Genomic DNA, 15,011 nt, shown 5'->3' with positions numbered 1-15,011 from the left:
GAATGAATAATTTGGAATGGTAGCAAGGTCAACAAGTAATTGTTAATATATCTCGTCATTTACTCTCACTCGATTCTTCTGTTGTGTTTGTATTTGTGTTTCTGCTCTTCTGTTTCAAACAACTAAATGTTGTCTCTTTTTTCTTTTCCTTTTCAACCACATTGTTCTATTCATCATCTTATATAGTTGCAATTGTGATTTTTTTTTTATTTTTTGGTGGTGTAGATATTTTTTATTTATATACATATATAGTCACATGTGGTTATGTACTGTAGTCATATATAGTCACATGTAGTTAAAAGAATGAACATAACTACATGTGGCTATAGTTGACTACATATAGTCATATCTAGTCATATGCAGTAACAACTACTTGTGACTAAAATTCACGAAAATAAATTTATCAAAAACATTTCTTTCATTGTTTTTTCGTATTTTTTCATGTAATGTAATTCGTTTGTTCCATTTTGTTCTTCGTTTTCTTTAACTTGTATTTTTTTGTCACAGGTTTTGCTTAACATTATAAGATGCAAAGAATAAGATGTAGAGATGTGTCATGTGAAGTTGCATTCATGCTACAGTACTCCAGACTTATGCCACTTGTATAGATAACTATAGTCACGTGTAGTAACATATAGATATATGAAAGGTTGTAAAAAGCAATAATCGGGTCGGAGGCCGTCAGGGACCGACTCACGATTAATCGGTACGGCAGTGATTAATCGGAAATAAATCGGTTTTTAAAATGTAATATAATATATTTGTAGGTATTATTTATAAATACTCAAAACATAGATAAAAAGATATTTAAATATAGTTATATCTCCATCATGTATATATCCTAATAACATAATAAAAAATTAATAATAATAAAATCATAATACATAAATATCCTTAGAAAATATAAATAAAAAGGCAATTTCTTTCAAAGTACATACATTCCTCGCATACATCATTATAAATCATAAAATCATTTTTTTTTATTAAAATCCGAACTTTGATTTTGAATTGTAAAAAATAAAAAAAATAAAACCGATTTGGACCGATTTTTTGCCGATTTTTGCCACCGAAGTTTGACCCGCCTTAAAGGATTGACCGCCTCAGACCGCTTCGGACCGCTTGAGACCGTCTCGGACCGCCTCGAACCGCCTCACAGGTAAAAAACCGATTTTTCAAACCTTTACACTAAAATCGTAAAGATTTTGGACCGCCTCCGCCTCGGAGATCGATTAATCGGCCGCCTCGGCCGATTTTTAGAACACTGGTTATATGTATGTTATTTGTTTTTTAATGTATAGTAATGCTTGTTCATGCTCTGAAGATTATATGGATGTGATTGTGTTTTCATTTTTTTTTTTGGGTTAGTTGATTTATAATATCAAGATTAAAATTGCGAATTTGGTTGTTGGTGTAGATTAATTTTGGGATAAAAAGACAGTACATGATTACATATAAACTATACATGACTCTGGTATGCTAAAGTTATGTGTAGTGCAATATAATCATGTGTGGTCAAATTTACTACAGTAAATTTATCAAGAAAAAGTAAAAAAGAAAATTAAAAAATTGTAAATAAAAAAAATTAAAAATTAAAAAAATTAAAAAAAAAATTAAAGAAATTAAAAAATTAAATAATTAAAAATAATAATAAAAAAATACAAAATAGGGTATATATAAAAAATAATAATACAATGAACATTTATATTTTGTTATTAAAAAAATCTATAAAATGATAAACGCAGACCCAAATTGCTGAATGCGGTTGGGCATTTTGCTGAATGCGGGGGCGAAAATACTGATGCAGTTGGGCGAAAATTACACTTAACGGCACAATAGTACTTTTGCCTGGGTATCTTAAAAGAAGAATTTTAGGGGTGGACCTATCCCTATATATTTTTCATACTAGGGGTGTATATCAAATGGACCCATAATATATTATCCAATTATAATATTATCGTTTAGCTACGTAATTAAAATAATATTTATTCATTTCATTGGTCTTGATATATATCTGGTACTCGAGATTAATGATTTTCTCCTCCACATAATTTTAGGGATCTTTACAAATAAGCTCATCAATGGGTACTTATTCATAAAGAGATCCAAACAAAAAACTTCTTTACAAATAAGTCCACACATGATCCAAATTTTTGTAAAAGACTAAAATAGCCCCTCATAGGTTAATATGGTTCAATTTCATCCTTAATTTAATTTAAGCTCAATTTGACACAAAACTTTTTTTTTTCAAAATTTGTTTTTGCCGCCCGGATTCCGGCGTTAACTTTTCGATTTCTCTTTTTTTTTTCTTCCGAATTTCTTCGCCGGTCTCCGGCGTTGACTTTTTTTTTTTCGCCACCGGTTTCTTGCGGTCAATGCCGGTCTCGGGCGTTGACTTTTTCGGTTTTTTTTTTTTTTTTTTTTTTCTGTAACATTTTTTTTTCTTCGTTTAAACAGCAATATTGTTGTGATTGACAGTAATATTAACTATATTACTGTTAAACATAGTAAAATTAACTATACTACAGTTTAACACAGTAATATTGCTATATTAATCTCTAGCACAATAATATTAACACAACAAAACTCATTATTATTGTGTAATAGAGTAATATTACTATGTTGACCGTTCAACAAATGTAAACATAATAAAAAGTCAAAATAATTAATATTACTGTGAGTGACAGTAATATTACTATAACAACAGTAATTATACCGTCAACCACAGTAATATTACAATAATAGACAGTAATATTATTACGTTACTCCGTGAATAACTCAAACAAACAAAAAAATCTAAATAAAATAATAATATTGATGTGGTTGACTATAATATTACCAACAGTAATATTACCGTCAACCACAATAATATTATTGTGTTTACAGTAATATTACAATAGTAGACGGTAATATTACTACATTAAAGCAACTCGGACGAAGTATTAAGAAGCTGCGATCCGATCGTGGTGGAGAATACTTGAGCATCGAGTTCATTGACTATCTAAAAGAAAATGGGATACAGTCCCAATGGACTCCACCGGGAACTCCTCAACTTAATGGAGTATCCGAACGTCGGAATCGAACTTTATTAGATATGGTTCGATCAATGATGGGGTTCACAAACTTACCGGCATACTTATGGGGTCATGCACTTCGTACTGCCGCGTATTTGCTGAATAGAGTTAACACCAAAGCAGTTAAATCCACACCTTATGAACTTTGGCATTCCCGGAAACCCAATTACAAACATATTAGGATATGGGGTTGTCCCGCTTATGTGAAGCGATTAGTGGGAGATAAGTTGGATAGTAAATCCGACTTGTGCTATTTTGTGGGGTATCCCGAAGACTCAATGGGATACGAGTTTTATTATGTCAAAGAAGCAAAGACGTTTGTTTCGAGAAATGCCACCTTTTTGGAAAGGGAGTTTCTATCCGATAGAAAGGGCAGCATGATAGAACTTGAAGTAGTTCAAGAACCACAAAGTGAAGTTCAAACACAAGATCAAGAAATCGAACCAATACAACAAACCACTAATATACCTCCTGAACCTACGGTACGTAGATCCGAAAGAGTTCGGAAAATGCCGGATAGGTTATTCCTCCTCGAAAATGATGAAGATCATATTGATCTTGGACGAGATCCAAGAACATACAATGAGGCCGTATCGGATGCGGACATGGGACATTGGCTAACTGCCATGAAATCCGAAATGGACTCCATGTACTCCAACAAGGTGTGGACCTTGGTAGATCCACCTAAGGGAATCGTTCCTATAGGCTGCAAGTGGATCTATAAGAAGAAAATTGGAGTGGATGGAAAGGTATCGACCTATAAAGCTAGATTGGTAGCGAAAGGATACACTCAAAGGCAAGGCGTTGACTATGAGGAAACCTTTTCGCCAGTCGCGATGCTGAAGTCCATTAGGATTTTGCTAGCCATAGCTGCGTGGTACGACTACGAGATATGGCAAATGGATGTGAAGACCGCCTTCCTTAATGGAGACATTGAGGAAGAGATTTACATGGCGCAGCCGGAAGGCTTCATATCTTCTGGAAGTGAGCAAAAGGTTTGCAAGCTCCAGCGATCCATTTATGGATTGAAGCAAGCATCCCGTAGTTGGAACATAAGATTCGACTCAACTATCAAAGAGTTTGATTTTGAGAAGAATCCGGAGGAACCTTGTGTATACAAGAAGGTTAGTGGGAGGGCAGTGATATTTTTAGTGCTTTACGTTGATGACATTCTACTCATTGGGAATGACGTAGGAATGTTGAAACAAACGAAAGCATGGTTGTCCACACGTTTCTCAATGAAGGATTTGGGAGAAGCATCTTATGTATTAGGAATACGCATCTATAGAGATAGAGCAAGAAAGATGCTTGGCTTATCCCAAAGCCTGTACATAGACACCGTTATGAAACGGTTTAGCATGGAAGAATCCAAGAAGGGATTCTTGCCAATGTCCCATGGGGTTCGTCTCTCGAAATCTATGTGTCCCCAAACACCTAGTGAAATCGAAGAGATGAAAAGGACGCCCTATGCTTCTGCCATAGGAAGCATAATGTATGGCATGCTATGTACGAGACCCGATATTGCGTATGCTGTGAGTGTCACAAGCAGATATCAGTCTAACCCCGGCCCGGCTCACTGGAAAGCCGTGAAAGATATCCTCAAGTACTTGCGAAGAACTAAGGATATATTTTTGGTCTATGGGGGTGCCGAGTTGAAATTAGAGGGTTTCACTGACTCTAGTTTTCAATCGGACGTGGACGACTCAAAGTCGAATTCTGGATTTATATTCACGCTTAATGGTGGTGCCGTGTGTTGGAAGAGTTCCAAGCAAAGCACGACGGCCGATTCCACTACCGAAGCGGAATACATTGCAGCGTCCGAAGCTGCAAAGGAGGGGACTTGGATAAGGAAGTTCATCCAAGAGTTGGGTGTCATTCCTGATGCTAGTGATCCAGTACCGTTGTACTGTGATAACACCGGAGCCGTGGCACAAGCTAAGGAGCCGCGATCTCATCAGAAGTCGAAGCATATTCTGAGGAAGTATCACGTGATCCGAGAGATCATTGATAGAGGTGAAGTTAAGGTTGAACAAGTCACCTCGGAAGAGAACGTTGCAGACCCCTTCACGAAGCCTTTACCGAGATCGGTCCATGAGAAACATCGAGAGTCGATGGGATTGCGATTTATGGGTAGTTGGCTTTAGGTCAAGTGGGAGATTGTTAGAGTAGGTGACCAACAAGCCAACCTGTGGCTGTGGTCTTTCGTATTTATTATTGTAATAAACGAACCTTCATTCGTATTAATGATAAAACACCTTGGCATTCTATATCTTTGTCCCTTTGTCACAAGCATAGATATAGTCCTTACAGTTATTACAAGTACTAGTAATTGATCGTTAGGATCGTGAGATATTTACTTAAGTATTATAACTGTTAAACGTGTTCCTAGTCGAAGGGTTACGCCACTAATGAGGATATCGGCCTTTCCCATTAAGACTAGCACTTAGTGTATGTGTACTGCATCTCATCAGTAAACGGTATTGTGATATCGGCATGCATAAGTGGGTGCTCGTAAGTTGACGAGTTCACTGAACTCCCTCACCCTAGAAATCTCTAAGTGGTTCCCAATAATCGAGTAGAGATATCTATGGTATAGTTGTACACCATTAGTCCTTATGACCTAGACATCACCGTGACTTCACTAGAGGACCAGCTGTATCGTGACCTGTCCCTGAGTTCCACCGAGGACCATCCCAAGGGCCAGTGTTCGTGCAGTCCGAAATCTAGTGGGAGGTCTGTGCATTGTAGTCGGGGATTCGATCGCTAGAATAGTCTTGGATGTCCTGTGTGTTCTGAAAGTTTGTAATCATTCTAAGTCTCTGGCCAGAGCTGACTAAGTGATGATTAGAGAATTCGATTCTCTAAGTCATGCACGTAAGGATTACAACACTTAGAACGATCGCACCGTTATTGAACATATAAAGAGGTCTCGATGAACCAATGCCTCTAGTTCGATCGGGACATGTGTATCGAAGGGACCGTACTGTACGTTAACTATATCTGAAGGTTCTTGCAGGCACTTCATTTGTATCTAGGGAATCATGACGCGTAGTTGCTAGACGCCAATCTTGATTCGTTGGGTGATTAAGGTGAAACGAGCTTCATCTTAATCGTAACTCGAAGGGGACGAGTTTTGACCACAAAGGGTTGTGGGCCCACGGCTAGCTTACACCTGAACCATCGAGGGTCACACTGCTCGTGCACATGAGATCTTTGAATAAACGGTCAGAGATAAAATAGTTTATCTTTGCATAATTGGAAGTCAATATGATTGAGTCCAACATTCGTAATTTGGAATTATGAATGAGAATAAGAAAAGGAAAAGAATAAGCGAACATGTTAGTGAACTTTCTAAATCGGGAAGTTTCCAAATTTAGAAAGTCCACTGAACTAGGGTTTCCACTTTTGGAAAGTTGGAAAATAAGAGATGGCACTCGTAATGACGAGAAAATTATAATGACTCGGAAATTGTAATCGTTACAATTTTTCGATCATTGAATTGAGAGATACGAGCGATTAAAGAAACTAATGAGCTTAAGCTGTTGGGCCCAGTCCAACTTAAGCCCGCTAGGGTTTCATGCAAGGGACTATAAATACATGATTTATAACCCTAGCACACATAACAAGAAAACCCTAACCCTAAGCGGCCACCCTCTCTCTCTCGCCCTCTCTTCCGCGCGGCCACCACCGCACCGCTGTCGCCGCTCCGTCGCCGGAAACGGCCGTTCCTCGGCCGGCTTTTGTTCGGTATTCTTTCTCCTTTATTTTCTTTCCGTTTTATTCTAACTACTTCGTGTCTAGTGCCACGATTTAGTAGATCGAAGTATACGAGGTGAAATCCGAGAGGAGGAAGACTGTAGATCGAAGAATCGAGGAGCAACGCACGAGCCGAAGCCGCACGCTGCCCCACGCGCCGCCCCGAAGCCGCGCGTACGCTACACGCGCCGCCGTGACCTCACGCGCCGCTGCTGCCCACGCACCGCTGCTGCCCCGATTCTACGGATTGGTTTCCGTAGTAATCACGACGTATCGTTCGCTCCTACCTCACGCGTCAAGAGGTAAATACACGAAACCCTAGTTTCGTTTTAGGGTTTAATTTAAACCATGTTTTCATGCTTGTGTTTGTATGATTTTATGTGATTATGTGTAATCGATTAAATCGTTGCGAGCATGTTATTTGGTTTAAATTGCGAGCATGTTAATTGATTTAAATTCGGTTAAATTTATTAGCATGTATGTTGTTTTTAATTTCGCTGGAAGCGCAAAGGTACGCAATTAATTGATTTAATTCTTCGGGCATGTAATTGTGTGCTTTAAAGTCGTTTAAATCACGTAAAAATTTTGTTTTCCGCTGCGTATGCGTGCCCGAAACCCAACATGAACTCCCCCTGAATATGATAACCAACATTAACATAAAAGTTCAGAGGAAAAATAAAAACAGAACAAAACCAAATATTGTTCATAAAAACAATTAAAGTAGAATATCCAAGGTCTCTTCAGTATCAGCTGCTGCTCCTCCATCAGTAGCACTGGATCCACTGCTTTCCTCTGCTCCTTCTTCATTAACTCCTTGCTCTCTGCCTCTGGTATCGAAAGGATGAGAAGTCCATGCTTCAACTTCATGACTAGCTTTTTCTCCCCCTTTTTGATCAGAAAGAGTTTTTCGAAGCATTTCCACCATGGACTGGTGATAGGTAATCAGAGCTAGAGAATGAGTAAGCTGTTGTAACAAGAGATCTCTAGGAACAGAAACAAGATTGTCAGGGGTGTTGTCAACATGAGGAGCAACACCTTCAGTACCAAGATTATTTTGACCTGATTCAGTTGAGAGAAAATTATCTCCATTCCAGGGAAGATCTTGGACATGAGTAGCCTTGAGAAAATTTTGAGAAACAGTTATCATGCCAAGTGGAGTGTGAAGATATTATGATTCATCTTGGCCCAAATTTTGAGAAAACAGAATGGAGTAGATGAGAGAAGGATACGAAAGATGAGTGGATGATGAAATTTTCTGGGCAAGATGACCTAAATTATTAAAGAAAAGTTTGCCAACATCAACTTGTAATCCCATCCCCAATTTGTACATGAGTACTGCATGAGGTTTAGTAACCACAGAGACATTTTTGGATGGAATCCAATTCATCACTGTGAGTCTGAACAAGATAGAATAAAATGCAGTGAGTTGAGAAACTTTGAATTTTCTGGGGTGAGCAGGCCAACATTTTAAGCGATTGCCAGAAAGAGTCTTACAAACCTCAGTAAAATCACCATAATTATCCTCATCAATCACAGTAGGAGTTTGTAAATGAGAGTTGATAATTTTTGGGAGAAAATGGAGAAAACGGAATTTCGCACAAAAACTTTGCCAAAGTTAGGAGAATTTTTCTTTAAAAAGAGGTTTGTAAATTGGCATAAAATTCCTTCACAACAGAGCGATCATAAGGACAGGCAATCTCAACTAGACTAAGGATTTTTCTTTGATCAAGAAAATTAGTAATCCTATGTCTATCAAACTCATCCTTGGAAATTTTCTTCTCCTCAATGAATTGGCAATTCATGATTTGAGGACTCAAAATTGAATCAGATTCAAAATAAAAGGTTGTACTGAAAGCATTGTTTACCTCAAAAGGAGTTGACAGATCCTTCCCATCCAAGTTCATCTCTTCTTCCTCAGAAGATTCCTCTTCTTCAGAGTCTTCAAGTTCATCCGTGATGTATGCTGGCTCAGGTGATGCAACACGTGGGGCAGCATCTTCCTGCATCTGAGAGGAGTCCTCAGATGAGTCACTGTCTGACTCTGAGGATGGCAATTTTTTGCGAAAAGTGGCAAGGGGAACTTCCCAGCTGTCATCACTTTTCTCTGATTCATCAGCCTGAGAAGGTGCTGCATCTACTTGAACAGCTGCTTTTGCAAGAGTTTCCAGAGGATCTGCATATGGTGCTGAGGATGTTTCTTCAGTGGTAGTGAAATCCTGAGCATCAACAGAGGGAATGTCAACATGCTCGGCAGAGGACATCCCTGAAAAATCAGGCATTTCTTCATCCTGGTAGGGAGCAGCATCCTCAGCAGCACTCTGAGAAACATTGGCTGAATCAGAGGGTGCAGTAGCATCTTCTGGAACATGTGCAGCAACATCTTCGGAAACAGGATGTTGAGAGGGAGTTGCTGCCATGTTGGACTGAAATGTCTCCCCCTGAGTTGATGCTAGTGGAGGTGCGTCTTTGGAAGATGACTCAGTGGAGCTTGAGCTTGGGCTTGGTTCTGCAAAAGTAGGATCTCCTTCTTCATCATCAGTTTCTTCATCAACCAAATGAAGGCCTCTTGGTGGGTTTGGCCTAACTGGAGTGCGACCGACTCTGCTGCCTCTTCTTCAACCTCTGTTGTCTCTGCTGAGAGAATGTCTTCCCCTTCGGCGTTGTGATCCAGTAGCATTCAGATCTGGGAAGGGATTCATGCGCTTGGACCGGCGAGTTGGAATCATTCCTGTATTGGAAGAGGGACCCACGTTCTGGAAGTTGTCTGGGTCAATCGGATTCATCTCGTCTCCGGGCTCAATAAAGCTGATCGGCATAGCTTCAAGGTTGACAGGATGAACGATGATGGCCAGATTTGGGTCTGCTGGTTCAGGTGCTGCAGCATCGTTGTGGACATCACCAACTGCGGCTGGAAGAGGATTTCTAGGAGGAGATGCCATGATACAGTAGATAAAAATTGCTTCTTGTGCTTTTGATTTTTGAGTGTGAATTTTCGAAAAAGAAGCACGAAATTTATAAGCCCTAATTTGCAGAAAAAATTGAAGTGGAGAAGGTGAAGAAGTGGTGTGCGTTTTTCTTGGAGAAAGTGTGATTAAGGAGAATAAAGGTTTATGTGGCAGTTTAAGTACTTCCTGATACTGTATTTGAAGCAGTTGTTCGAATTCCTTACGATAAGCAAGTGAAACAAGTTCTTGCTAATGGTAAGAAAGGGGGTTTGAATGTGGGGGCTGTTCTTATTTTACCAGAGGGTTTTGAATTAGCTCCTTCCGATCGTATTTCTCCTGAGATGAAAGAAAAGATAGGCAATTTGTCTTTTCAGAGCTATCGCCCTAATAAAAAAAATATTCTTGTGATAAGGCCTGTCCCTGGTCAGAAATATAGTGAAATCACCTTTCCTGCAAAAAAACACAAAAACCCCAAAACACTTCCACTCCCAGTTTTTTCACAATAACGCTATATCTATTTCATATTTAGCTTCCACTTCTACTCCCCGATGCCTCAGAAAGATAGCTGCTAGTTTTGGGCGAAGTGTTCTGATATCGCAAGTTTTTGCCTTAAACCAAATATCTTCACTGTCTACAGCATGACAATATGCCCACATGCAGACAAACAAGCCGCAATCAAGGTTCCCATCCTGCTGCCTGCATCCATTAACCCATTGAGCTTCCGATTGTATCTCCAACCCAGACCTTCTTTCAATCACCTTGCTGTAAAACGAGGCCTACGAAAATAAAATATTATATTAGTCGACAACAAACCAGTACATAAAGAATAACTAATTACAAGAATATGGGCTTACGACATAATTCGCAATTCCTGGGAAATTCGGAGAATAGTCTATGGAGTTCCAATGGTAAATACATTTATCTATAGGGTTCAGAACAAGCAAGAACCAGTGTTCACTGGAATTGATAGAGTATCATGACAAACTTTTTACTGAAGATATTTGTTGTGTTTAGCTTGTCAAAAGCCATCGTTCCGAAAATAGTAAATTCATTGAGAAGACAATCAAACTTGGCATCGCCCATTCGTTCTACGTCCACCCGAGGTCGCGACAGTAACTCTTGCTACGAAAAATAATAGAGAATATTAGATAAACATTGTAATGTATGCAACATATTTGTTAAACCACTATATACCTGGGCAGGGGAGTCAAGGAAATCAATCTCATGTCCATGCTGGTTCATGATAGATTCGGAACATAATAGATTCAAGTACAAATCTATGTGTTCCGCACTCAGCATGTCATCAAATAAAAGTTCGCAGATATGCCTTCCCGTCAATTGATGTGGGCCTCTCTCCACAATAGTTTCACTACAGTAAGACATAACCACGTACTATTGGATAAGTAAACTTGTACTATGTACAAAGTTACTACATACTATAACATGTAGTCAACATGTACTATTGGATAAGTAGACTTATACTATGTACAAAGTTAATACATACTATAACATGCAGTCAACATGTATTATTGGATAAGTAAACTTATACTATGTACAAAGTTACTACATACTATAACATGCAGTCAACTATGTACCATTGGATAAGTAAACTTATACTATGTACAAAGTTACTACATACTATAACATGCAGTCAACATGTACTATTGGATAAGTAAACTTATACTATGTACAAAGTTACTACATACTATAACATGCAGTCAACATGTACTATTGGATAAGTAAACTTATACTATGTACAAAGTTACTACATACTATAACATGCAGTCAACATGTACTATTGGATAAGTAAACTTATACTATGTACAAAGTTACTACATACTATAACATGCAGTCAACATGTACTATGTATTCACTTGACATATACCATTAAAGACATTAACATGTACTATCAAGGTGGTTGTGCTCTTACCCTAAATCAACACTTTCCAAGAACAGATCCAACAATATCCTCTCTTCTTCGGGTATTTGGTCACGACGTACGTAGTCCTTTCTTCCCCGTTAATAATCGGCATTCTATATAACGAATAAATCACACCAATTATGACAAAAAATAATAATAATGTAATAGTAATATAATCATAAATACCTTGATCCCAGGGACTGAAACCGAAACCTTGGACACAGGAACTTGTTTACGACCACGTCCTCGTCCTCGCACAGGAACTTGTTTACGTTCTCGTCCTCGCACACGTGGAACTTTGGCCTTTGACTTTGGGCATGTGGAACTTTCGTCTCCCTCATTGATCTCTCCTTGATTTCTCTCTCTTTCTTCATTTCGTTCTCCTTCACCTTCATTTTTTTCTCCTTCTCCTGCTTCTTTTTCCCTTTCCTCTATCTCTATCTCTGTCTCTATCTCTTTCTCTGTCTCTGTCTCAATAACAGGTTGTAGATTTTAACCAGAATGATGCTCATGTTCACCACTTCAATGATAGCAGCAAGCACTTCCAGATAATAATTTGTTGTCTTTGTTGTTTCGTTCTTTTTGTGCGTGTGTGGTTTCCTTATCGTGGGAAATATGATGTCTTTTCTTCTGTCTTTTTTATCTATTATTTGATATACTCCAGAAAAATAACAGCGATTAAATTTCCTGACTTTTGAGTTTTTTAGGTTTAAATTACCAGCTTAGGTGCACAGAGGGTCAAGAATTTATGTGTTGCCTTCAGAAACTTCTGTAAAGAGAAGAACTTCAACGGGTGTGTTCAACCTATTTTGATTATAAATTATCAATCTCATCGATGAAGTTGTCTATTTGCACATGATATTGCCTGGTTTATTGCTGTCAAATTATGTTTATTGCTGCCAAATTATGTTCTAAAGTTAGCTATGTTAGTAGTTGTGCCTAATGAATTATCTATATGCTACTAACATGAACTGTTCATTTTGGTTTAACTAAAAGGCCCAATTACCTGAACATTGCCTCGGTAGAAGCAAACCCAACTAATAAGGAAGCCCTCGGTCACCGAGCCGACCTCGTCCGACACCATTTACGAGAAGGTGAGGTCGTCTCAATCATATACTATTTCAGCAAGGGCAATTTCGACGAGCAGGAGCTGTGTATCTTCAGCCGGAGAGAGCGGAAGTACCCCAACGGCTAAAGGCCAAATCAGGCCTCGGAAGTCGGGATACTGAAAAGCCACTGGTATAGGATATCACCAGGTTTAGTTTATTACAAGATATCATAAAAAACGAGTGAGTTTGGGTATTTAAGAATTTTTCTTGCTCATTGAGTAATTTTGATTTTATTTTTGTTTGTTTAGCGCATAGTCTTGCTCGTTGGCATATGGTTCTAAATAAGTACATTTCTTTATCCAATATCATTTTTTTTAATGTATAGGGAGTTGCAAAATTAGTAAATTTCTTTATCCAATACCATAATTTTTTGAAATGTATAGGGAGTTGCACAATTTTTGTTTCCGTTATGCTCTTATATTATTTACAATTTATTCTTTGAAATCGTAATCGGTTATTATTTTTTGGCTGCGAATCTGCCAAGAGGGTACAAGTTCTTCAAAAACTGGTATTGTTGCTACTTTATGATGGTGTTTGTGCTACACCGCCAATTGTTCAACTCGGCAAGATTACTAGGTAAATAGTTATAATTGTATGTCTTTGCCGAAACATCTCTGTTTTTGTGTACTCTTTTGTGGTTTTGATGTTTTTGTTTGTGAAGTTTGGAATTTCTTATTAGTCACGAAGACGTGGATGTTTGAAAGTTTGAATAACAAATACATTGTCGATCCATCACTTTTGTAAGGAACACTTTTGTTTGCTTCTCCTTTATTCTGGACTCCGTTTGTACTATCTACTTCTGTGGAACTTTTGAAATTATGTCAAAAAATTCGACCATGATTCCCTCACGGCAATTTTTCAAACTTGGGGTTGCATACATACCTCTATTCGGATCCGAGGTACGTCGCTAAAATTCAGCTTCAGACGGATTATTACAAGGAATTTTGAAATTATGTGATCTTTGCTATTTATATATCTTACAGTTTCTCTTCTTTGACTCCAAACTCACACAACAATTTCATTTGTTACTATTGTTTAATATTCTTTTCATATGCTGGATAAAAAGTCGGAACTTCTTTGCTTATGGCTTCCAAAGGTTGAGTCGTGGTGCAGGTGACTCTCTTCTGTTTTCCTGTAATTTTCTCTTTTTTGTGTTCAATTACAGGTTAGCCCTTTTTTGGTGTTTCAGCTTCGGTTTGCTGTTGCTCTCTCTGTTCGTATGCATGTTTGCCGCTTGTTCAAGAATTATATTGATGTCTTCCAGTGAAGTTTACTTCTTATAGCTGATTTTATTCGGCCGAGTGAATTCTCAGCTGGAGTTGAGTTCGTCCACATCTGTAGACGGCGCCACTCTGACGAGTAGCTTTGCGCTTCCGACGACTTCGTTTGACGTTGGACTTCTTTATAGTACTTTGATTTAGGCCTCTTAATTTGTATTTTTCCCTTACGATTTACTTCTTGTACATTATCCTTCAAAAATTTTGCTCCCTCTCTCCACCACCTCCTTATTTCCCGGCCTCCGTCGACTGGACACACGAGGCACACATTCCGGCGGTTTTCGATTTGTGTTCTCATATTTTCCAATTTTCTCTGCGCATATTGGTGCTTTAGGGAAGTGGATGAATCGCTGCTCGATCTCAAAAGGCCTTCCCTATTTCCTTCTATGATTGTTTCTTTTGTTCAGGAAAGCGGATGAAATCGCTGCTCGATCGCAAAAAGCCCTCCCTCTCTTCTATGAATATTTGTTTTTGTAGTTGGGGCTATTAGGTCTTTAATTTAAGCAACCTGGATCGTATAATTGCATTTTCAGAACTTTTGAATGCAACAAAATCAGGTGAGGAATCACACGTTCACCTCATATTCATTCTATGTTTTCCCATTTATTATTTTCTTCTTGTTTTTCAATCTCCTATATATCAGATTACAAAAAGATTTCAAGCACTTGAAGGTATTCACAGCTTTATGTATGTAGACACTTGTAATCCGATCTTTCTCGTATTTTCATACCTCTTGGTAAAATTGAAAACCAAAAATTTGATTGTACGTCGCATAATTTTTTAATTGTCTACCATGTTCGTGGCGTACGTTTAAGTTTTGTTTTTACGTTTGTACTGTTTCCGAGTAACGATTTGAGAAAACTTTAATTTATTATATTATTTATAATAAACTTGGGATAATTACAGATTTGGTCCCTATATTATATACATTT

General features: G+C 38.2%; 1 long non-coding RNA gene across 1 annotated transcript; it reads left to right on the top strand.

The window, feature by feature from the left end:
* Nucleotides 1-13,769: 13,769 nt before the first annotated feature.
* LOC148768535 (uncharacterized) lies at nucleotides 13,770-14,666 on the top strand. The gene is made up of 2 exons (XR_016033140.1): nucleotides 13,770-13,915; nucleotides 13,968-14,666. It is a non-coding gene; the product is annotated as an uncharacterized LOC148768535 (long non-coding RNA).
* The last annotated feature ends 345 nt before the right edge of the window (nucleotides 14,667-15,011 follow it).

This window comes from Erythranthe guttata, chromosome 8, assembly GCF_056151865.1.
Source record: "Erythranthe guttata isolate IM_541 chromosome 8, IM_541, whole genome shotgun sequence".
In the NCBI taxonomy this organism is placed as follows: Eukaryota; Viridiplantae; Streptophyta; class Magnoliopsida; order Lamiales; family Phrymaceae; genus Erythranthe; species Erythranthe guttata.
Note: the sequence above shows the minus strand (reverse complement) of the source record. Positions and strands in the feature narration are given on the sequence as shown.